The sequence below is a fragment of the Rhinopithecus bieti genome, unplaced genomic scaffold (assembly GCF_001698545.2).
Source record: "Rhinopithecus bieti isolate Rb0 unplaced genomic scaffold, ASM169854v2 scaffold_13352, whole genome shotgun sequence".
In the NCBI taxonomy this organism is placed as follows: domain Eukaryota; kingdom Metazoa; phylum Chordata; class Mammalia; order Primates; family Cercopithecidae; genus Rhinopithecus; species Rhinopithecus bieti.
Window position 1 is genome coordinate 4,343,901 of NW_016808026.1, and position 18,971 is coordinate 4,362,871.

Genomic DNA, 18,971 nt, shown 5'->3' on the forward strand with positions numbered 1-18,971 from the left:
TAACAATGTACTACTCTGGCTACTGAGACCAGAGAAACATCAAGTAGGGCAAACAGACATGTAAACCAATCACATTTGATAGTGAAAATTTTATGCCCTGAGAGCTATGGGAGCAATGTGGATACCATTTATGGCTTCATCACCATGACTTGTTATCTGACTCAATTCCGGCCAATTCAACTGGATGATCTTATTTTCAAGAACTTCTTTTATGGCTAGACTTGTGGCATATATCATTCCATTCTGTTTCCTCAGAGATAATGTGTTTGCCTCTGATACACCAAAAATGAACTGGAACACTCTATTATTAATCTTATATGAAATACACAGTTTGGTATGAACTGTGCATAAGGAAAAGATCTTAATATATATATAATTATATATAATATTATATATATAATATGTTATTATATTATATATTAAAGATATATATATAATATTTCCAAAGCCATTCACTCCTTCCTCAGGCTCAAATCAACTTAGAAATTTGGTAATTAAAGTAGAACATAAACTATGGTACATAAAACACTAAAAACATAGTGCTTGGCCGGCAGCGCGTTCCAAGCCTGTAATCCCAGCACTGGAGGCCGAGACGGCGATCACGAGTCAGGAGACCGAACCATCACTGGCTAACCGGGTGAAACCCCGCTCTACTAAAAGTACAAAAAACTAGCCGCGAGGTGCGGGTGCCTTATCCCAGCCTACTCGGAGCTGAGGCAAGAGAATGGCGTTAACCCGGGAGGTCGGAGCTTGCAGTGGCGAATCGCGGCCACCGCACTCCAGCCCGGGTGACAGAGCGAAGACTCCGTCTCAAAAAAAAAAAAAAAAAAAAAAAAAAAAAAAAAAAAAAAACATTGATTGCTAAACCATCTTAGTTCATAACTGACCCATAAAGACTAGTCCTTTAATGTTAACCATAAACAAAGAACCTATCTGGTCTCTGAAAAGTTTATACTTTCTTTTCCATTGATTACATGTCTTTGTTCTTTCCTCTTGATCTTTCTCTTCTAAATAGCACAAATCTTTAAAGGGAGGATTGTGACAATTAAAGAAAGGCTAGAATAGAAGAATAGAAAACAACCATGACTCAAACATGGGAAAGGATTGTCATAGCCACATTGTTCTTCATAGCTAAATTTTCCTGCCACTTGTGATATGTACAAATGGATCACTTTTAGCTCCAGAAGCACTGAACAGGCTGAATATTTTGCAAAATATTTCCCAAATTTCTGTTATGTTCATGCCACTTTGGTGGTATTTGCCATGCCCTATGTACTACTATGTACCTACATAGTTTCCTTAACTCAGTTTTAAACTGTCTACATATCTTAGATTTAACCTAAACAATAGTATTGGGAAAAACAAGCACTCGTTTTTATATATTTTATTACATTTTATATTAAAATAAGTACACAATATGAAAATGAGTATCTGTCCATGTGCTACCCCTCAAATATTTCATTTCCCAGGGGAACATGTACCATACTTTAGGAAATATTACTTAGTCCTATCAAAAGTAGAGTCATCCTGTCCTGCAAAATGAATAAAACGATACCTCCTGTCAATATATCCATGGAAAAAACTGTTGTAGTTACAGTTCCTCAAGATTTGTTTGCCTCATGTTCAGAATGCTTGGTGATTGTTTCCATTCTGTAGTCTAATCAGAAATACAAAGGGTGCTTTTGCATCAGAAGCTTCTGCATTTATGCTGCCAGTGAGCACATGAAGAACCTCCCTCAGTCCCACCCAGGGAAGTCATGGCTGGGATTTGCAATAGCCCTATTTACAGTTCTGTCCACTAACAGAAATGCCCAACTGAAGGCCTGAACTTGCAACTAATGATTGACCAGGAATTTCAATAGCTCTTTTCTTGATTTTGGCATTGGAAAGAATAACGTAGTTATTTAGTATCTGAAGAGTAAATCTTCACTCCCTTTTAGTCTTACGTTTGGAAGAGTGTTGGGGAAATAGTAAACACATTTCCTCTCAAGAGTTGCATTTCCCTGGAGAATTTACATTCCTTCCTGACATCCTTCAAAAGCCATAAAACATATCAGTTCAAAGAGGGAAAGGAGAGTTAATATTTAAAGGAGCTGCTAGGAATCGATTACTTTCAGTTTAATAACGGCTACCATTTCTAGAGTGTGATATATCCAGGGCTATGCTAATTAATGTGCTTGCATTATCTCATCTATAACAATGGTCACAACAACAAAATATAGGACCTTTTATTACCATCATTTTACAGAAGAAAAAACAAACTTAGAGAAGCTGCAGGAAGGACTCAAAGCTAGTGTTTTCTGAACTCAGACCTGAAGTTTTTAACCATTACATATATATAAACCCTCAGTCAGTCTTTTTAAAGCATCTGCTCGTTTAAACCCCAAATTAATTATCTTCCTGATTTTAGTGTACATTTTCTTATTTGTTAATCCAATAAGAAGCATAGAACTTGATAGCCAATTAGACTAAAGAAGTCATAAGAATTAAAAAAGGAAGCTATCCCCAAAAAAGTTAATAATTACATATACTTACTGTATGTCAAGTGCTTTACGTACATTATCAAATTTAACCCTTAATACAATCATATCATATGAATTTTACAGATGAAGAGACTGAAGCATTCGAAATGAATTTGCCTAAGATTATACAGAAGGGACATTTTAACCAGGCCATTTGACTCAAGGGCCCAAACATCTTAATTAACGTGCTAAGGAAAGCTCTCTAAAATTTGTGACAAAAAACAAAGCATGTTTAAGGTACTTACATGTAGGACTGTAACCAGCTGTATCCTCATCTTCACTGGGTGCAAAGGACAAGATTCAGAGTTCTCAGCATATGATCCCGGGTGGGCAGCTTAGCATCACCTGGGATCTTGTTTGTAATGCAAAATCTGGGCCCCACCCAGATCTCCTGAATCAAACACCTGAGTTTGGGTCTTAGCTCCTTTTGTCAGGCCTTGCAGGAAATTCTGACGCAGGCTCAAGTTAGAAAATTGTTGGTTTAATTCTTTACTGCCTAACCCTAGCAGCACCTTAGGATCAGTTAGGAGTTCTGTATAAAAGATGCCTGGGCTTGCCTCTAGAGATTCTAATTCAGTTGATCTGAGATGTAGCCTAAATGCTGGTAGTTGTAAAAATGGATCAGGTGCTTCTAATGTGTTGCCATGGTTGAGAACCAATGGCTTAATTGAAATAGCTAACCAAGAAGAAGTGCTGTAAAAAGAGCTGAATTGGTTTAGTACCAAGAAATAAGGAGTAAACTTACTTGGATATGCCTGATATTTTTCCAGAAAGTTCTTTACTTCTGGGATTATAAAACAATTCCCTTAGTGCCTTTAAAGTTTCGTATATTTGATTTCTGGAGCATTTAAGGACACCAAGATTACTGCATATTAAATAAACTGGACTCAAGAAATCTAATAAACTGGACCTCCATAGCTCGTATTGCTTTGTTGTTCTTGAAGAAATTTATCTACTAAATTTATATTTGTAAAGCCTTTAAAGAATAAAATACTTGTGTCTTGATCACACGTGAGCACAATGTTGACTTTCACATAATAGTTAACAATTGCTGTTACAACACTTTGTCTCTGTTCTCATGAAGTGTTTTTATTCGTTTCTTCCAAAATAAGCAGTCAGTGTCTGTGTTCTTAACCCCCAATACTCTATGATCTGCAGTACACCTGGGGAAAACAACAGTAACAAGTCGTCGCTCTTCTCATATGACTCACAGAGGCTTTGGAGGTACTGATTGTAACCTTTGATTATAACACACACATGGATTCTATATCTTTCACAAAGAAACCATGAAGTTTTAAAGCAATTATTTTCTTATATCAAATTGGCCCCACATGTTTATAACAACACTAGTTACAGTAGCCCAAACATGGAAACAACCCACATGTCCATTAACAGATGAATGTATAAACAAAATATGGTAAATCAATACAAATGGAATATTATTCAGCCACAAAAAAAGAATGAAGTACTGATACATGCTACAACATGGATGAACCTTGAAAACATTATGCTAATAAGTAAAAGAAGCCAGACACAAAAGGTCTTATATGGTTCCATTTACATGAAATATCGAGAATAGGTAAATCCATAGGGACAGAAAGAAGATAAGTGGTTGCCAGGGGCTGTGGGTAGGAAGGAATGCAAAATGACTGCTTACGAGTACAAGGTGTCCTTTTGGTCTGATGAAAATGTTTTGTAACTAGAGAGAGGTAATGGTTACACAATATTGTGAAGGTTCTAAATGCCACTGAGTTTTGGCTTTAAAATGGTTAACTGTAGTGTCTGATTTCACCTCCATAAAAAAAAATTTAAATAATTGGCACGACATCTCTACACACTTGGCATCTGTGTTTTCTTTAGATTATCATGGTATCTATTTAAATATCCATTTTTTAAAAACTTTTATTTTGAAATAGAAAGCTGCAAAGGTAAGTACAGGGAGGACTCATGTACCCTTCACCCAATTTCCCCCACTGGTTACACCTTACATGATTATAGTATAGCATCACAATCAGGACTCAGACATTAATACACTATGAATGTATTGTTTTATGTCATTTTATAGAACATAGATTTGTGTACCACCACCAGATCCAAGATACAGAAATATCCTATCATCACAACAAAGATCTCTCTCTGACTATTCTTTTACAGTTGTAACCAATCTCTCCTTGACACCATTCCTAACTCCTGGCAGCCACTAATCTGGTTTTCGTTTCTATAATTTTGCCATTTCAAGAATGTTATATAAATGGAATTATGTACTCTCTTGGAATTGAAGTGTTTTTTTTTTAATCTATCATACTGTCCTTGGGATCTGTCCAAGTTGTATGTATCAGCAGTTCATTCCCTTATTGCTAAGTAATAATCCATGGCATGTATGCACCACAGTTTGTTTAACCATCACCTACCAAGGGACGGTTTGTTGTTTCTACCTTGGGGCTATTACAAATGAAGCTGCAATGAGCAGTTGTGAACAGATTTTTGTGCAGGCATAAATTTTCATATCACTGCAATAAATGCCCAAGAATGTGACTGCTAGATTGTATGGTAAATGTATATTTAGGGTTTTATTCTGTGTTTTTTTAAAAAATTTTTTATGTTTTTAGAAATGAGGGTCTTGCTATGTTGCTCAGGCTGGCTGAGAACAGCCAGGATTAAGCAGTCCTCCCACCTGAGCCTCCCCTAAGTAGATGGGACTACAGGCACATACCTCTATGCCTTGCTTAGTTTTTAAGAAATTGCCAAGCTGTTTTCAAGAGTGACCATACTATTTTTACATTGCCACCAGCAGTGTACAAGAGATCAACTTTCTCCATATCTTTACCAGCATTTGATATTATTACTATTTTTTTTTTTTTTTTTTTTTTTAGTTTTTCTAATAGTTGCATAGTAATATCTCATCATGGTCTTAATTTGCATTTCCCTAATGACTAGTGATTTTAAACACTTTCTCATATGCTTATTGGCCATGGTATCTTCTCATCAATAAAATCTCTCCTCAAGTTTTTTCCACTTTTTAAATCAGATTATTTGTGGGTTTTGAGAGTTCTTTATTGATATGGTTTGACTGTGTTCCTACCCAAATCTCATCTTGAATGGTAGCTCCCATAATTCCCACATGCCGTGGGAGGAACCATGTGGGAGGTAATTATATCATCAGGGCAGGTCTTTCCCATGCTGTTATTGTGATGGTGAATAAGTCTCATGATATCTGAAGGTTTTATAAAGGGGAGTTCCCCTGCACATGCTCTCTTTGCCTGCCACCATGTAAGACATGACTTTGCTCCTCCTTTGCCTTCTGCCATGATTGTGAGGTGTCCCCAGCCATGTGGAACTGTGAGTCTATTAAATCTCTTTCCTTTATAAATTACCCAGTCTTGGATATATCTTTATTAGCAGCTTGAGAATGGAGTAATACAGTAAATGGGTACCAGTAGTGGGGTGCAGCTATAAAGATATACAAAAATGTGGAATTAACTTTGGAACTGGGTAACAGGCAGAGGTTGGAAGAGCTTGGAGGGCTCAGAAGAAAGATAGGAAAATGTGAGAAAGTTTGGAACTTCTTAAAGACTTGTTGAATGACTTTGACCAAAATGCTGATACTAATATAGACAATGAAATTCAGGCTGAGATGGTCTCAGATGGAGATGAGGAACTTGTTGGGAAATGGAATAAAGGTGACTCTTGTTATGTTTTAATAAAGAGACTGGTGGCATTTTGCCCCTGCCCTAGAGGTAGGTGGAACTTTGAACTTGGGAGAGATGATGTAGGATATCAAGTGGAAGAAATTTCTAAGTAGCAAAGCATTCAAGAGGTGACAGAGCATAAAAGTTTGCAAAATTTGCAGCCTGACAATGCAGTAGGAAAGAAAAACCCATTTTCTGGGGAGAAATTCATGCTGGCTGCAGAAATTTGCATAAGTAAGAAATCAAATGCTAAATACCAAGACATGGGTGGGGGTTGAGGGGGGTACGTCTCCAGGCATGTAAGAGACCTTCATGGCAGCCCCTCCCATCCCAGGCCTGGAAGCCTCCGAAGGAAAAATGGTTTAATGGGCCAGGTCTAGGGCCTCTCTGCTCTATGCAGCCACCAAACATGGTGCCTTGCATCCCAGCTGTTTCATGTCCAGCCATGGCTAAAAGGGGCAAATGTACAGCTCAGGCTGTTGCTTCAGAGGGTGCAAGCCCCACCTCTTGGTGGTTTACATGAGGTGTTGGGTCTCTGAGTACACAGAAGTCAAGAATTGAGGTTTGAGAACCTCTGCCTAGATTTCAGGAGATGTATGGACATGCCTGGATGTCCAGGCAGAAATTTGCTGCAGAGGCAGAGCCCTCATGGAGAACCTCTGCCAGGGCAGTGTGGAAGGGAAATGTGGGATTAGAGTCCCCACAAAAAGTCCTCACTGGGGCACTGCCTAGTGTAGCTGTGAGAAGGCCACCATCCTCCAGACCCTAGAATGGTAAATCCACCAATAGCTTGCACTGTGAGCCTGGAAAAGCTGCACACATTCAATGCCAGCCCATGAAAGCAGCCAGGAGGGGAGCTGTACCCTGCAAAGTGAGAGCGGTGAAGCTGCCCAAGGCCATGGACTCCCACCTCTGGCATCCGCGTGTCCTGGATGTTAGACATGGAATCAAAGGAGATTATTTTGGAACTTTAAGGTTTAATGACTGCCCTGTTGGATTTAGGACTTACATAGAGCCTGTAGCCCCTTTGTTTGGGCCAATTTCTCCCATTTGGGACAGGTATATTTACCCAATACCTGTAGCTCCATTGTATCTGGAAAGTAACTAAGTTGCTTTTGATTTTACAGGTTCCTAGGCAGAAGGAACTTGCCTTGTCTCAGACAAGAGTTTTGACTATGGACTTTTGAGTTAATGCTGAAATGAGTTAAGATTTTGGGGGATTGTTGGGAAGGCATGATTGGTTTGAAAAAGTGAGGACATCAGATTTGGGGCGGGGGGCAGGGGCAGAATGATATGGTTTGGATGTGTCCCCTCCCAAATCTCATCTTGAATTGTAACTCCCATAATTCCCATGTGTCTTGGGAGGGACCCAATGGGTGATAATTGCAACATGGGGGCAGGTCTTTCCCATGCTGTTCTCATGACAGTGAGTAAGTCTCACAAGATCTGACAGCTTTATAAAGGGGAGTTCCCCTGCACATGCTCTCTTTGCCTGTCACCAGACATTACTTTCTTCTCTTTTGCCTTCTGTCAAGATTGTGAAGCCTCTCCAGGCATGTGTAACAGTGAGTCCATTAAATCTCCTTCTTTTTTTTTTTTTTTTTTGAGACAGAGTCTCGCTGCGTCACCCAGGCTGGAGTGCAGTGGTGCAGTCTCCGCTCACTGCAAGTTCCGCCTCCTGGGTTCACACCATTCCCCTGCCTCAGTCTCCCAAGTAGCTGGAACTACAGGGACCCACCACCACGTCTGGCTAATTTTTTGTATTTTTAATAGAGACAAGGTTTCACCGTGTTAGCCAGGATGGTCTCAATCTCCTGACCTCACAACCCACCCGCCTCGCCCTCCCAAAGTGCTGGGATTATAGGCATGAGGCACTATGCTCGGCCAGTCTCTTTCTTTATAAATTGCCCAATCTCAGGTATGTCTTTATTCGCAGCATGAGAAGGGACTAATACATTTATATATTCTATGTATGATTTTTTTTGGGTCAGATATATTGTTTACAAATATTTTCATCTGTCTGTAGTTTGTCTTTTTATTTTCTTAATTACTTAATTATTAATTTTTTTTATTATTACCCAGATAACTAAACTGAGAGTACACAAAAAGCAAACTACAAAGAAACATCCCTCATTATTATACAAGCAAAATTTTAAACAAAATATTAAGTAGAATTCAAAACATATAAAAATAATTATAGGAGCAAGTTGGTTTATCTTAAGGATCCAAGACTCATTTAATATCTGAAAATCAACCTAGTTGATTTTGGCCTAACTAACCTAGTTAGGTTTTGGCCTAACTAAATGGCAAGGTGAGTTTGGCTGACATGGAAAACACTGGAAGGATTAGATTTGGGAAAGGGAGAGACCAGAAGCTTTGATTCAGACATGTTAAGTTTGAGATTCTTATTAAAGAGCTAGCTAGTAAGCAGTTGGATATATGATCTAGAATTCAGAAAAAACGTTCATAATAGAGATATAAATCTGGTGATTATTCCTGGGTATATTGATGATATTGGAAGTTATGAGAGTGCAGACCACATCAAGGGAGTAAGAGTAGACAGGGAGGAGGAAAAGTTGACAACTGGGCTTTGAGGGACCCCAGTGTTAAGAGATTAGGAAAATGAAGATAAATCAGCAAAGGAGCCTATAAAGGAGTAGCGGTGAGGCAGGAAAAAAAACAGGGAGGTGTGTGTCCTGGAAGTCAAGTGAAGTGTGTGTTTTAAGGAGGAGGATGTTCACTATAGCAAATGTGTAGCTTTTAGTTCAAGTAAGAGGAGGACTGAGAATTGTTCAATGGTTTTAGCAACATGGAAGCGGACGACATCCTCTCAAAGATCAGTTTCAGAAGAATAATGAGAGTCAGAGGTGCTGACGCTGATGCTGATTAGAGTTGATTTAAGAAGGACTGGAAGGCAAGGAGCTGGCATTTTCCAATGAATAGTGACCCCTTCTCAAAGAGATTTGCCTTAAATAGCAATACCAGTCTCAGAGAAGGAGGTATGCATAAAAAGGATTTAAATTTAATTTAATTTTATTTATTTTTTATGTTATTATTATTATTATTTGAGATGGAGTTTCACTTTGTTGCCCAGGCTGGAATGCAGTGGTGTGATCTTGGCTCACTGCAACCTCTGCCTCCCAGGTTCAGGCGATTCTCCTCCCTCAGCCTCCCAAGTAGCTGGGACTACAGGCACGTGCCACCATGTCCAGCTAATTGTTATATTTTTAGTAGAAATGAAGTTTTATTCTGTTGGCCAGGCTGGTCTTGAACTCCTGACCTCAGGTGATCCACCTGCCTCGGCCTCCCAAATCCTGGGATTACAAATGCACCCGGCCTAAAAATGTTTTGCACTGCATTTTCTGCTAAGTTTATGGGTCAATGAGAACACAAAATTTAAACCCTTAGTTCTGGCATGAAAAATGCTAACCTGGACACATTGACCTCTTGAATATTGGCTTGGATCCTATTTGTATAGCTTGCTATGCCAGTAGAGTTACTGAAACAATATCTTTGAATTTGCCAATAAATTATCCTAAGCTCTCTTGCACAAATAAGCAAGCTTTCCTCTAAGAAGCAGTGCTGCCAGAAAATAAGTCTGACTGTGGACACATGAATGCAATATAACCCTTTTACTTGGCTTTACAATTTATTTAAACAGTGAATTACATTTTATGGCAAAATTTTGTAGTTTCCTATTAAAAGGGGCATAAATCTCCAAGATTTATGCTTGGAGATAAATACATTCATATATAAGTAGTTTTACATCTTAAAATTAAGTTACTAGAAGAAAACATAGATGAATTTCTGTATATCCTTAAATAAGATTTTTTTAAGTCTAGAATCAATTTTAAAATTAATCATTTTGATTACCAACAAATATGAAAAGTCTAAATACCAAATCAAAAGACTTTTATGACCAAAATAAAATGACAGAGAAAAAAAATAATTGGAATTCATAGCATAAAAGAAAAATGCAAATTAAAACTATACTAAGCAATCACTCTAAACAATCATGATGGCAAAAATTCAAAAGTTAGACTATATCAAATTGTTGACAACTTTATGGGGAAACTGACAGTCATGCATTACAGATGAGAATGACAATAAAACTCTACTAAAAATTTGGTGAGTTTCATTTAATTACAAATGCATTTATACTTCGACCCAAGATTTTGCTTCAGAGAATTATCCTACAGAAGCATGTAACAAAATAATGAATGTTCAAAGCTGTTCACTAACAACTTGTTTGTAATAGCAAAACAACCCAAGTACCATCAGCTATGAACTTTCGGATGATAGGTGGAGCTGTGGAGCATCCACTCAGAGAACACTATGCAGTTATAAAAATTAAGGAGGTTGCTCTCTAAGTGTGGACACAGAAAGATCTCCAGGATATATTACTAACTGAATTTTTAAAAAGTCATAAAATAGGATATACAGTATGATATCTTTTATTTTAAAGGGGTGACTAGAGTGGACAGGGACAGAGACTGGAAATGGAAATTCTTAATTTTATGGCTTTATTTTTGAATCATATCAATGTATAAACTATTCACATTTTCAAAACTGAATAAAATAGAAACAAAGAAGAACTGGAGTAAAATTCTGATTCACTTATAAACTATGGAACCTTGAACAGTTAACCAACTTGGTTTCTTAGTCTCTAAAATTGAAAACAAATCTTGCTTAAGTCATTTTTTTAACAAATGATATAATATATTTGAAAATGTTTTTGAACCATGAAATGGCATAAAGGGAAAACATATTATCTTTTATTTTTATTTTTCTTAAAATGACTTGCTGGCAAACATATATACAAAAGTAGGTAATAATCTCATCAAGCAAGTATACAGGCACAGAAACATCTAATATTCAGCCTAAGTGTTTTCTTCATTCTTCATTAATTCTTCAGTCAGTTTTCTCAAAAAAAAAAATTTTCATCCATAAAACATTTAATCAGGCCTGGAACTTGTTAGAGAACAGAGACTGGAAACAAAAGGGTTGAATCACTGGAACTACAGCCCTTCTACATTCATCCTTCCAGTACAGTTGCTTTATTCCTTCTGTTGGCTGCTAGGTGGCTGTGTTACAGCAGGTAGTTAGTCATACTATGCAGGGTAGGAGAAGACCCTTCCTTATCCCACCAGGAATGTCAGGCAACCATCAAGTGATGGTCAGGCAGTTGTTAAATTGTCTCTCTAAAATAATTATTGGTCACAGCCAGCACCAAGGAAAGGCAGTCTCCCAATAGATAGAAAAAAAAAAAAAACAAAAAACTGAAACTGGTGGTCAGCAGCTTCTCAATAAGATCTCAGGAGTTGTGTGAGTGGGCTCAAGCATGTGCACTAAGAGACAAAGTGGCAGAGTTTAACTAGTATATGACCTTCCTCTAGGAACACTCACTTGGTAAGGGAAAACACCTCAAGTGAGCGTGTGCACAGCTTCAGTAAACACACTGCGCATGTGACCCCTCCCAGTGCTGGCCGGCCACTGTGTGTGCGCGGGCAGCTCACCACAAGGGGAGATCAGGCGAGAAGTAATGCAACCCTGGAAGCATGCCATGTATAAACCCCAAGTTAAAGGCCTGACAGCACACTTGAATCTCTCAAGTCTCTTGCTTGCCCCTCCTCCGTGTGTACTTTACTTCCTTTTGTTCCTGCTCTAAAACTTTTTAATAAACTTTCACACCTGCTCTGAAACCTGCCTTGGTCTCTCACTCTGCATTATTCTCCTTGGTTGAACTCTTTCTTCTGAGGAGGCAAGAATTGAGGTTGCTGCAGACGCCTGTGGATTCACTGCTGCTAACAGCTGTGTGGATGCCTTTGGCCTCTCCCCTTGCTGCCAACCAGAGAATTCACTTTTACCCAGAGTAGCAGCACATTCTTACTTCTGCCCACAACTTTCGTCATCTCTGCTGTCCTCTTTGCCACAAAATCTTCTATTTCTGGGTTCTCCAGCCTGAGGTATGGCAGTCAGGTGCAGGGGCCATCAACAAGTCACAGGAATGGCTCTTCAGATTCACTTCTCACCACCTCTTATACAGCGCAAAGCTGAGGCTTCTCCTGCTCTCATTTGTCCCGCTTGTACAGAGTGCAAACTCCTCCTGGGAAGCCTAGGACTGCTAGGCCCAGCCACTGCTCTAACCACTTTTTGTTCTAGCTTAATAGTGTGACTTTTTTCTTCAGGCCTCTTGTACCTGCTCTCATAAGAGAGAAATTTTTATGATTCCTGTACCCTTATCTTTGGTCAGCAGTGAGTGGCCATCTCATCACCCACCCTGACGCCACTTCCTCCTTTCCCTTCCACATTTGGGGACTCCGATTTCCCTGCAGATGGACCCATAGCTCCCTGTTCTCATTTCACATGTGTCACCAGCCTATAAAGTTTTCTTACACACATACCTCTCAATTCAGGCCCACTCTTCATTTCAAAAGAGTGACTCAGGGGCAGCTGCAAACACTGTAGACCTTCCCTGAGATCGCTGCTAAGCAACAATACAATTCCAGAAGAGTAAGCTCCAGCCCCACTTGATGAATATCAGATTTTTCAAAAGAATGAAATTTGAAATTTTTTGACTTAATTTGTTTTAAGTATGATTATCATATGACACTCTGAGACACTATAAACAGAGTAGAAAATTCCCTCAAATTTCATCACACACACCAGTACATCACCTACCCAGTCATGGGATCAATCGGAGAGGAAGAAAAAAAATGTCAGTTAAAATAAATCAAACTAAGAGTATAAAGTTTTAACATCACAATTACTCAGGTCAATCTCCAAAAGAAAAGTTCATAAAAACCATAAAATAAACCTATTTCTAAATTGCAGAATTGAAACAAATCTGTCTATTTATTTTGGTGAATCCTCTATTAAAAAGAGAAAAAGATCGGGCGCGATGGGTCATGCCTATAATCCCAGCACTTTGGGAGGCTGAGGCGGGTGGATCACTTGAGGTCAAGAGTTCGAGACCAGCTTGACCAACATGGTGAAACCCCATCCCCACTAAAAATGCAAAAACTAGCTGGGTGTGGTGGCAGGCGCCTGTAATCCTAGCTACTCAGGAGGCTGAAGCATGAGAATTGCTTGAGCCTGGGAGGCGGAGGTTTCAGTGACCCAAGACTACAACACTGCACTCCAGCCTGGGTGACAGAGAGAGACACTGTCTCAAAAAAAAAAAAAAAAAAAAGAGGAAAAGCATCAGTATACATCTTGCCAGACTGCCATAGGAAAGATAAAGCATGTATCTCTAATACCAACATCAATATAAGCCTTCCAGGTTCAATAATAGTTGGAAGTTAATAAGTGTACCACAATCTGCTGAATTATTTTTTCCTGATCTTGGAGCTCAATTTGTTAGAAATGTTGTATGTTTCTTATGTATACTCAAGGTCCCCACAAAGGCCTGAGGCCATAGAATCAGTGTGGTTTCACTACCAAGTTTCAACAACTTCCATGGAATGTTTCTAGATTACACTGGAAGCTGTTTGTTATAAACACTTCCTTATGCTTCTGTCTTCCACTGAGCTGAAAAGATCTCTTTTCTTTCTGGTCTTCAGCCATTGCTAAAGTGCTAACCTATCTGTCCTTGTCCCACTTCCTGGATGCCATGTCCTGTAACTTTGTGCTTTGACCTCAGTGTGACAGCTGTTCCCATGGTTTTGGCTGGAGCTGTTGCATTTACCCAGCAAAAGCTGTTGGCTCCTCTCACTTACTGTAGTCCTGCTGCTCTTGGCTGCAAGCCTCCTGACAGATTGCCGTAGCAATTTTATTAGGTAAAAGACCCTGAGGGAAGCTTGTCCCATGTAACGGGACTACACAATGTTACTGACATCATCTCACCAAGAGAGCAAATATTTCTGCCCAGACCACTAAGTCTCATGCTCATGACTTCAAAATGGATCCATTGTCTATAAACAGCCATGATGCAGTGAGAATAATTAATTCCATGCCATTGTAGGTGAATTAGGAACCCAAAATACAAGTTAGGGACTCACCATTTTTTTTTTTTTTACAATTAGTCTAGGAGATGGATACTTATTAAATAAATTATAAATTAAAAAATGTTTCCTGGAGTCATATTTGGAGGTTCAAAAATACATGATCAATTATAAAGAAGGTAAATTTAAAAATATTGATATTCTGAAGTGTATGATCAACATAAATCCCTTCATTTTGCAGAGAAGAAAGCTGAAGCTCAAGGATTTGCTCCAGGTCATTTTGGCATTTAACTGGAAGCTGCTTGACTCGCTCCCATAATACATTCAACCGTATTTTTTATAATTTATATCCTGAAAAACTAGATCAAATTAGAATTTCAATATCAACCACAAAAGGCAAATTTTATTTTTCTTACTTTGAATGTTCATTTCTGAAATCGATTTGGCAGAATGTTTTCCCACTTCCCTTTTTTCTCATTCTTACCTGATTTTTATATTAAAAAATACTTTCCAATCCCATGATAGTGTTATCCAACACCTGTAAGGGAATTGGAGATCTTCAAAATAAATCTCTACCTGGCAAACCAAATAAAACATGACTATAAATAATCATGGCCATAAAAACTGGACTCACTTGCCCAGGGCCTAAGAGAAATCAGATCAGTAAAAGAAATTAGAGAGAAGATACAGACGGGGTCAGGCGAGGGCAAAGACAGAGTGATCTGTTGTTCTTCTCATATCCCTCTACTTCTGGGGTGTGCAGGTGAGGGAGGTGGGAGCTTTGTGGTAGGGAGAATGGTGATTCTATTTTCCACCATCAGTATTATATTTGTAATCTCTCACCTGAGCAATATAAAATCTATTAAAGTACATAAATAATTCATGAGCTAGGCGTGGTGATTCATGCCTATAATCTCAGCATTTTGGGAGGCTGAGGTGGGTGGATCGCCTGAGGTCTGGGGTTCGAGACCAGCCTGGCCAACAGAGCCAAACCCCGTCTCTACCAAAAATACAAAAACTAATCAGGCATGGTGGTGAACGTCTATAATCCTAGCTACTCGGGAGGCTGAGGCAGGAGAATCCCTTGAACCCGGGGCGAAAGTTACAGTGAGCTGAGATCGTACCACCTCACTCCAGCCTGGGCGAAAGAGCGAAACTATGTCTCCAAAAAAAAAAAGAAGTCATAGACTCCAGTTGTGTTCCCAGAGACCTGGGTTCAAATCCTGCCCTGACATTTAGCTGTGGTGTGCTTTAAAAAAGGTTCTTGTTTTGCTCCAAACTCAAGTTTCTTTCTTTATAACAGGGCAGTAACCATACCGTCCTCCCAGGGGTTGTAATGAGGTTGAAATGAGATAGCACAAGCAGAACACCTGGTATTCATAGAGGCCCAATTAGTGCAGTTTTCATTTGTTTTTATAAAGTAAGACTGTATTAATAAATAGGAAGGAAAATGCAAACAGTACAGAGTAAAACAGATTGTTGGTTTTGTTTCTTTGCAGACGAGTGATGTTTAAAAACCCTTTCCAAGAATACTATAAATTTTCCCAAACTCCAAGCACAGTGAAATTCCTCCTAATGCCACTTGAAAGTTCACTGTGTTTGAGAAATTATATCTGGGGACACCATGTTTGAGACAAGAGACTGGAGAAAAAATTCTTGGTCTGGCTCAGTTTTGACCCCTTGAGATTTATCTTCTTTCCTTTTTCCTCTTCCCTCTTCTCCTCCTCCTCCTCCTCCTCCTCTTCTTCTTCTTCTTCTTCTCCTCCTCCTCCTCCTCTTCCTCTTCCTCTTCTTTTTCTTCTTCTTCTTCTTCCTCCTAGCACTGCTCACATAACTTCCTGGGCAGAAATCCAGTCTTTCTTATAAATAGCAATATGTGCCCTCCTGCAATAGGTTTAGTAAGAACTGAAGCAGGATGAAACCTAAATGGAGGAGAGAACTTAGTCCGCACATGCACACTCCCACCCCTCCCAGTCCCAAAGCGAGCCCTTCTGTAACCTTTGCTGTGACCCTCCTTTCCTTTGTGGCTTGACCTATTCATCTGTTCAGGGAGAGGGTGGAAGGTCACTGGGTGGAACCAACTAACTGCACTAGGAAATCTCCCAGTAATGCAAGAACATTGGGGAAAACCAGGAAAGAAAAAAAATAGATTCACGAAGGAGAAACTACTGCCAAAAGTTGTGATTGAATCTTGTTGGACTTATTTAGAGCATCTTGCTTTGCATATAAATATGAAACTAAACAAATCTCTAAGCCAGCCTGTTTAGACAAAGTTGACATTTCAATGGAAACTAAAACTGTGCCTCAATGATGCCAAGATATCTGGATAAAAAAAATTAAAAACTGCATCCATAAACAATTATCTGTTAAACCTATTACCCAAGTCCAACCCTGTGCCCAGGCACTGATGAGAGGATGAGAAGCAGAACAACAGTCTTTCTCATCAAGGAGCTTGCAGTATGGAGCAGAGGTTATTAATAATAGCATCCTGACTAAAATAGCCCACCATCTTCATTTATCTGTATCTATGACTGTATCTACATCTCTATCTCTGTCTTTACCTCTGTCCCTGCCTATCTATATCTATCTCTCAAGAACAAGAGAATTTATTTTCTAAGTCATTTTCTTCCTTCTAGAATGTATGTCCATGAGAAAAGGAGCTTGGTTTTATTTACTGCCATATTCCCCACCTAAGAATTGAGTCTAACATGACACTCAATACATGTTTATTCATTGAAATAGTGATATAGATCAAAAAGATGTTAACAGGAGACACCAGCAAATCCTCAGGGAAAAAGGATATCTTCAGTGAACCATGAAGGACAGACAGAATTTGGATGGATAAGAGGAAGATAGCATTCCAGGTATGGGCATATAGGAAATGTGGGGGAAATATTCCCACTCTCTCGAAAAGAATGTGTAGGACACCAATGTCTGCCCACTTGGATTTAGGAAGATAAAATATTAGAATTGTTTCCTCATTTCACAGATGTTACCATTAGTCAAACATGGCCTTCAAGTACTTAAGTTTTTAGAAGTCTATAATCCAAGACCTTCGTTCCAAGAATGAATACTCCTTGTTTATCAGAAAACCTAAAGGTCACATTTTAGGAAGTTGAGAAGAGACACAGCTATTGGAGATGCCTACCTTGTACTCTGATATCCACTTTGGTCTCTGGTCCCTTTTGTCCTTCCTGCTTTATGGGCCACCTGGAGTGGAATTCAGTGTGAACTTCTTTCCTCTTTATACATTAAAACCATTCTTGTGTTCAGTTAATTAACAATAAACAAACAAACTCTGAAGCTAAAAACTCTGCCTCCTATGTGTTCGACTGTCCACATGACCTCCCCCACATACCCATTCTTTGTTCATCACCCAAGATTCTAGGCACAAGGTCTTGACCCAGGAGAAGCCATATCAGAGAGGGTTAATTCTGAAGCCTGCCTGTCATTGCTGAAGAAATCCATGAGTATATTACAGAGCCCAAAATTAGAAGCCAAGAATCAAAGTCATTTCTTATTTAAGGAAGGGATCTCGGAAATAAAATACTTGTATTATTTAAAGAAGGGATCTCGGAAATAAAATACTTGTATTATTTCCATCTTGAAACATACTAGCTGCTATTAGTTATAGATTTGTAAAGTGTCTAGCTATGTGCACCCATCGCTATTATAGGAAGGAAGATCTAGGTTTAATTTGAGTTATGTTAAAAATCTATAATAGCAATGGGTAACATGGGTAATGGTGGACTATAGATAGAAATAAATTTCAGTTAATCCTGACCGTGGACCATTTCAGCACATTACAAAACAAACACACCTTCCAAGTAATCTTTGCAGCTCAAATAGTCTGGTATTAATGCTTCTGTTGAGGCAGTCGTTTTTATATAAATAAATATTTGTTTGGCAGTGTAAATTATCAGGCTGGTAAAAACATGGTAGCATTCTGTAGCCTTTCATTTCTCTTTCTGAGCTTCTCTTTCCCCTGCCATCCCTTAATTCAAAGATTCACCTCTGCCCTGAATTCTCACATTGTACACTTTTCCTGGTGGCTCTCAGTCAATTTGCCTACAGACAATTTTCCAATGCACAATTAGCCAAAAGGTAATTTCCTAAATGGCTACTTCTCTGAAAGCAGTTCTGTGAAAGGGATAGCTTTTTGCAAATTGCCATTTGGTAAAATGGTCCATGTTTCTCCCTTGATGAGTGACCTTATCTACTCAGAAGGAACTACCACTATATTCTTATGTCTCCCACATCTGTATCATTTAAATATTCAACTTGTATGTTCCATAGACACATTAAAATTAATAGATCTAAAATCTTCTCAGTTCTTTGTTCCAAATTATTTCTCCAGTATTTTAGAGCTCATTTATCATTATAGATTCATTCATCTTCTCACCTTCTGCATGCAATCAATTGCCTACCTGCTGATTTTAACCTTTTAATTAAGTAGGAGAATGAAATCCATGAAAATTGCATTTTCTATGGGTTCCTAAGTGCTTCTCAATCAATCACCTTCTCTTCATAACTGCTCTCTACCGATAGAGGTCAAATCCATTCCTTCTCTCTCTAGACTAAGCCAGGCCTATTACAATGAGCTCATGTTTAATCCACTTTCATCTAATTTTTCACCTCTTACATTCCTCCTCTCCTCTGCTACTAAAATGAACTACTTCCCACATTTAAAATTACTCAGAGACTCCCTGCTGTCTATAGCAGAAATTCCCAAAAGTATGCTCCATGAAACCCAAATCCTGAAAGACACTGTATTCAAATATGTTGAGAAAGCGCTGCATGTGACACACACACACACA